Source organism: Poecilia formosa, unplaced genomic scaffold, assembly GCF_000485575.1.
Source record: "Poecilia formosa unplaced genomic scaffold, Poecilia_formosa-5.1.2 Scaffold786, whole genome shotgun sequence".
Classification (NCBI taxonomy): domain Eukaryota; kingdom Metazoa; phylum Chordata; class Actinopteri; order Cyprinodontiformes; family Poeciliidae; genus Poecilia; species Poecilia formosa.
The window spans coordinates 44550-51566 of record NW_006800725.1 but is presented as its reverse complement, the minus strand read 5'-3'; positions in this window follow the sequence as shown (position 1 = coordinate 51566).

Sequence of the window (7017 nt, the reverse complement as noted above, 5' to 3'; positions counted from 1 at the left end):
CCACGCTAAATTTGCCCACAGCAATGACAACACTTGGCACCCAGAGTCGGAGGGAACAGTGACTCACTTGGATGCAGCTAAAAGGATTTTTTGATGACTTCTTTAACTGAAATGCCTTAAATTCTGGGTGGCAAAATTCAGAATTAAAAAGGAACTCACATGTTTTATTGAAAATTTTTATGTCATGCACGAGCTACATATTAAAATTAAAAAGTACATCCAGTCAGTGCCGTAGCTCCGCCCAATTGCAAAAGAATCAGACTTGGTCGCTATAATTAGTCATGATGAGAACATATTTAGCTAAAATTTAAAACATTCAAAAAGTTGAAGTCTTGTTTATATGTATTTGTGATGTTGTAATCATTCACCTAAGAGGTAAGTGATTATCTTCCCCTTCTTTTTAATTGCAGAAGGATATCTCTGATGGCTCCACATGTAGATCTACAGTTATAGCTATGACATTTAACAGATTTTCCCAGTGGGGTAGTTAAACCTCCATATTTTGTTGCGATTAAAAAGGAAAAAAAAAGGAGGACCAGTGACATTTATTTGGCAAACAATAAACACAGATTTCTATTACACCTGACCTTTTCATGTGTCTCACTTTTCACCACTTCCAACTCTTTTCTAATTTATGCACATCACAGACTTCTGAACAGCTCCCCGGTGCCTGTGCCTGCGTCACAAGCATCCATCTGTCCCAGCATTAATTGCATGCCTCTCAGCTGTAGATTTCATTTTTTTCCACTCAAGGGTGCTGCGGATAATGCCATCAAAACTATTCTACGTGCAGACAGATGCCTGTCTCGGTTCAACAGATGCTAATCTTATAGCAGATAATTGGCTCATTTTGTCTCTCTCTCACTCTCTTTTTTTAAATTGATCCTTTTCTTAATTATCAAAACTTTCTGTGCCATTAGGCAAGGCACTTGTTGTCTACCGATATGCATATCAGTGTATTAGTGTGTGTGTGTGTGCATTTGTGGATATGATTTATGTGGATGTGGATGTGGTGTAAAGCGCTTTAAATTGGTCTAAATTGAAATGATCAGAAAAAAATGGATCAATTCTGTCCATTTCCCACTTGCTTTCCTTTGTGTCACTTTCCCAGATCTAGCTGCAGCACTGTGAGCCAGCTGCTGTGCCAGCTGAGGGGGAAACGTCTTTAATGTCATTTGAATATTTTCAGACTGAGAAAGTGGGTGAAATACGACCAGTAGCTTTGAAAATAACTTCATGTGATGGATTAAAGCCAAGATTAAAGTTGAAGCTTCCTCCTTGTTCGCTGTGTCTACCCCAGTATGAAAGAACCCTAATTTCATCAATTATGTAGTACACCCACTAGATTAATAACATTCTCTCCAACCTCATTAATACTGTAAGCAGATACTCTAAAAACCATTTGTATTAGATCCCCTAGGAGACTTTTCCATGGAATCCCCCCGTTTTAGTGAGTCAGACTACAAAAGAAATCTTGCAAGGAAACTGGTCGTGAGTGGGCTATCATGAAGCTTCACTCATCACGTCATTCCCTCAGCCACCACATACAAACAGAAGCAGCCATGCAAACATAAAGGGTATTTGTGCCTGTAGGACTGGGTGCTCTCACACAACAGTGTAGAATGGTATCTGAGGCAAATGCAGGAAGATAGTTTACTGTTCTCGCTGTGAAAATTTAAATGCCAGGGAACCGTCTTCTTCTGCCAAGAGTTTGATGAGCAGATGGGAACAGAGAAGTGAAGCATGCGTTTCCTTTTTTAGACTGTCTAAAAGAGAAGGGCAGAAATAGGTGGATTTCTTATTTTCTTGTCCCCTCATTGAAAAGCGCTGTCTCCGAGGTTTGAGTCTGATCCTGTTACAGTCAAAATCTGGTCTACAGGGCAAGTGGGACTGCAGTGGCATTGTATAAAACCAAGTTTAGAACAAAAAAGCATCAATAAAATTCTGAAATTTGCAGTACAATTTAAATGACAACAGAGGAAGTAAATTCCCCAAAAAAGCCAAACAAAAATACTTGCTAAATAAATAGGTACAATGAATAGGATCAAGCCAAATAATGGAATAAATATTATAAAAAAAGGACAGTCAAAATTGATAATTCACCTTAAAAGCTTTAATTTTGTTTTGCCAGTGCTTTATTGCAATGGAATAACGGCAGCAGCAAAAAACACATTGTCACAGGAAGTCTAAATCCAGCTGTGTATCAGGAGGTATGAGTCAGTAAAAAAGAAAAGGTCAATGAGAAGAGCTCTGAAAAGTTAATCCCCATGTCAGTCAGAGGGTGCAGCCTGAGGAAGAGGTGGGAGAGACGGTGAAATTGGTCCCTCTGTTGGAAGAAATCAGTAGTGCAAAGATTTAACACGTGATTCTCTCCCTCTGCTCATCCACCCAGGCTTTTTTCATTAAGCCAAAGTACTAAGGCATAATCTCATCTATGACAGAGTGTGCTTGAGAGTGAGAAAGGGAGGCGGTTGGAGGGAGGCGAATACCTAATTCTGCCCCGGCGGTCAAGTTCTTTATCTATTCTAGGGCAAGCGCCATACTGACAAAGCTGGATGAAAAAACAGGGCAATGTGTGGAGGTGAAAGCAAGGGGACGGGTAAACATATAACATGTCTGTCTCCAGTTCAAACAATGACAACATACACCACGTTCTGTATTCATCAGATAAATATTGCACAATTAAAATTATTTAGTTGAACAAAATTGTAAAAAAAAAAAAGAGTAAATAATAAAAAAAAAACTAAGTATTACAAAAACAAAAAGAATATACTCATCTGTTACTGAAAAAAAAACGCTTTAAGGACTGATATGTGTTCTCACACCTTTTGAAGAATTGGCTCATTTAAAGCCTAATTATAACCACATTCAGTATGGCTTTTAAAGCGAGCATGCACTGAAGAGGTTCAATACGGATGTTTGTTCTGATCCCACGTGTACCTTTCCTTCAAAAATAAAGGTCACAAGTACAAAAAGCTGCCTAAATCCCTCCCCAGTGGGAGCAAGCACTGGCTAAACAACTTCTTGCATGTCCTGATTCCGGCATGAATCAAATCCTCAGTGCTGCACCAAAGAAAGCTATCAGTAAACGCAGGCAGGCTTGGATACTTTCCCTCTCAGGATGGCCTGGCTTTGTATCTCTGTCGGATTGGCTAGGATGGACCCTGTGGTGCAGAGCATGACAAAGATAATTTAATGAGAGCAAAAATGTTCCAGTGCCAGTGAGAAAGAAGGCTTGGTGGAAGTAGGGGATGTATGATGAGTGCCTTTCTTTAATGTGTGACCGATTGTAGGCTTGTAATTTTTTTTCACTCAGCTTTAGGGCATGCATTTTATCTGTTTTCTTTTTTTTATCCATCTCATTCTTGCAAACCCTGGTTTTCTCACTATTTCATGCTCAAGGCTCAAATCTGTGCTGCTGTATTTGGGTCTTTCTGTGAAATCTTTTCCATTCTGGAATTGTACTAATCTCACTCTCTTTCTCCCTCGTTTGATTTGCTTTCTCCTGTTTACACATAAAAAAAAACAATCCTGCCAAGGTTGCTGCAAATCTGTACCATGCACCTCCTCTCCTTTCCTCTCTCTCCTTATTTATTCCTCACGCTTCTCGTCGTAACCAAGCGGCTTCCTTCCAGCTTGCATCCGTATGAAACATGCTGGGATGGAAGCGAGAGTGAGACTGGGGGTGGGTGTACCATTAGCAGCTCCCTGGAAACAGACTGGCTCATCATTACAGCCCAGAAACAGTCTCCATGGCAACCTAACTTCACTCTCACACAAAGGACACACCCTTGTCAATGAGAAAAACAGGAAGTGGTCCATGAGATGTGCGCGTCAGAACGGCAGTTAAAGCCTCTGCTGCAGGAGACCAGTCCAGACACTGCGAAGCTCTTAGTTGAGAGCTCCTGCAACCATAATGTAGTGCAGAATAAATAATTTAATGTATGTTGCAGCATCAAGGGATGGGAAGTTAGCTTTTTTTTTATCATTTAAACATTCTAGAGCTTTCGTGTTTTTGTTTTTAAATAGTTTGTGCAAGTGAGACACTGAATTGCATCCTTTATGTAAAAAAAACAAAAACAAAAACAAAAAACAAAAAAAAAAACAGACCGTTCAGTAGCTCATAGCTAGAATACTGCATGGATACAAAAAAGCCTCCCCCTCCTACTGCCCTTTAAAACACAGGTTCAGCTGTGATCGACATTGGGTTATGTCCGGCCCCGCCCAGCCGCAGAGCCGAACAGGAGGGAGAGCCGAGGCGAACTGAACTGATACCTCGATCGGAACGGAAGCTCCCCACTGCTTGCTACTGCAAAGGGTAGCGGAAAATTACCTGCCCCTCCCCCACTTTCTACCTCAGACAACAGAGAGCCGCAGCGTACAGCGCACACGCTGAAACATTTACGCAGAGAAGCAGATCCAGACATTGTTTCGGGAGCCAGTGGACTCGGAGCGTGCGTACAACCTACACTGCGCATCGACTGTATCGGACATAAAGCTGCGCAGCAAACACAAGTTCAGACTGATGGCGCCTGTAGCCGCGCTGCCCGTGCTTAAATCACTCGCTGACCCACTTAAGCGACGCTCATAACCTGATAGACGTGGGTCGCAAATATTCCGTGTGTGTGTGTGTGTGTGAGAGAGAGAGAGAGGGACGGAGCTGGGTTTCACTCTTCTCCCCAGCCAAAGACGAAACAAAAATAAATGACTGAAGCTTTGACAGATAATCGCAAGACTGTGTGTCCTGAACCACTCCCTGAAATGAGGTCATAGCGTCTGAGTGGGTCACAACATCATCAAACCATTGAGAGAAAGGAAATAAACTGAGCCCCCAAACCTCCCTGGGATTACCTGAACCCAAACCACCGGTAAAACGCAGAATTATGTATTCTATGATTATACATGCAAAAATTAATACGCGACCAGCTTCGGGACTAAAGCCCACTTGACTTGACACCGAACTGGGTTTTGTAAGCACATTAAAGGACAGTAATGGAAATATATTAAATCAGGTTTACAGCGCTCCACAGCTGAGAGCATGCATGTCTGAAGAAATGGAGTTAATTTCCTGTTAGCTCCTTCAGCTGCTCCCCTTCACCAGGAGGGAGTGTGCAAGTGGGGGGAGGGGAGGGGGAGGAGAGGAATTCATCAGCATGGATGAGACGCAAGAGAAAAGAGACGCCCGAGCAATGGATACCACGATTCAGCCTCTCCTCGGAATGAAGGTTATAAGGTTTTCTGATAAAGTATGCTAAAGAACTGTAAATAAAAATACACTACAATGGGAGGGTAAGGGGATTGAACAGGCTAATTACACAGAAAACCTGCAAAACTTTGCAGCCTCTGAGGATGCACAAAAATGTGTCTCATGACTAAAAATGTATGAACATTTCCCTTAATAGGCTAGAATTTATATTGATGTGGTATTGCATCCAGAGAGTAGAGAGCATTATAGGTCAGGCTATGATCAACACAGATTTAAGATTCAAGCAGAACTAAACAAAAATTATTACAGCAAAAGGAAAGATGAACAAATCTACAACAACAACAACAAAAAAAAGCAATGAGAGCAAATGTTACTATATAGCGAAATGAGAGAACCATAACATTCGCAAAACATTTAATATTCTCTTTGTGTGGAAAGTGTTTGTATCTAAAAATGTTATGAATTGGTTTATATCTCACACAGAAATTATATGTAACAAATAAACTTTGATTTCGTGTACTTGAAAGGTGCAAGTTTAAAATAAATTATTCTTGAAATATTACATATGCCAGCTTTCATGACAAGGGTGTCTGTTTTTTCATAGTAGATATCATAGCTTGTCTAAGCAGAAAAAATAACACACGTCAGGCTAAAAGTGTTGTCAGTTACATAATGTGTCCCTGCACTGCAGTGAGGTCTGCATAAATCCTGCTGAGAATTGAGATTTCATTTTTAGAAGATCTCACCTGCCCCTTTAAAAAATAAAAATAAAAAATTCAAGCCAGAATGTCTTTTGCAATACTTTGTAGCTGTACTTAATGTCCTTGGTTAACATGACGTTAATATAAAATGAATAATTTTATTGGAAGATATTCAAATAAATGCTTTTATTTGGCAGAGAGACCGAGTTATCCACATTAGAAAAATGCTAAGAAAACGTTTTTATCTGATTACTTTTAATGTTTCATAAATGTCTGATACCTTCTCAGAACCAAGCAACAACTTATGCAGATTTATCTTTAAGGCTTTTACAGCCACATATACCAGGCGAATCAAGATCTCTAAATCAAAAACTTTTAGGATTTCCCAGGACATGGCTTGAGACCAGAGGAAAATACTTTTTCCTTTGCTGGTCTGAGGGTTTGGAAAAGTCTATTTTTTTCTGTGAGGTCTGCTGGTTTGCTCTTTCTTAGAAACTTGTCTTTAAAAACTGTTTTTTAATTGCAGACAGTAAGCCTTTGTTTTCTAACTTCATTGCCTATTCTGTCAACCTTGAATTTTGCTTATTGTTTTGTGCCATTATAATTATTACTAGTAGTGGTATTAGTATTAGGTGCTTGAAAAATGAATGATGATTATGATTATGATGAGGAAGAATCTGAAACTCAGAATCATCATGAGGGTCAGGGTAATTGTTGTTGAGAGTTGTAAAGATTTGAACATATTGCTGAGTACTGTTGAATTCATCATTCGTTAACAGAAAGAATAAGAAGAGCACAACTGCAAACTGACTAAGACATGCCTTTCCATCCTAATTTGACCAGCCAAAAAAAGTGGAGTATTATTACACATCATTGCACACTAAGCATGTCTGGCCTTTATGGAAGAGTGACAAAAAGAAAGCCATTGCTGGAAGAAAAGTACTAGAAGGCCCTAAGTCATGTTGAGGACACAGCAACAGCATGGAAGATCAGGCCAGCTAGCACCGGTGATGATGAATTGAGCTAAAGAAAATGAGAAGATTTCAGACTGTGACAGAGGTTCACCTTTTTGTAAGGCAACTCCAAAGATATAAATAAAGCCACAATCCC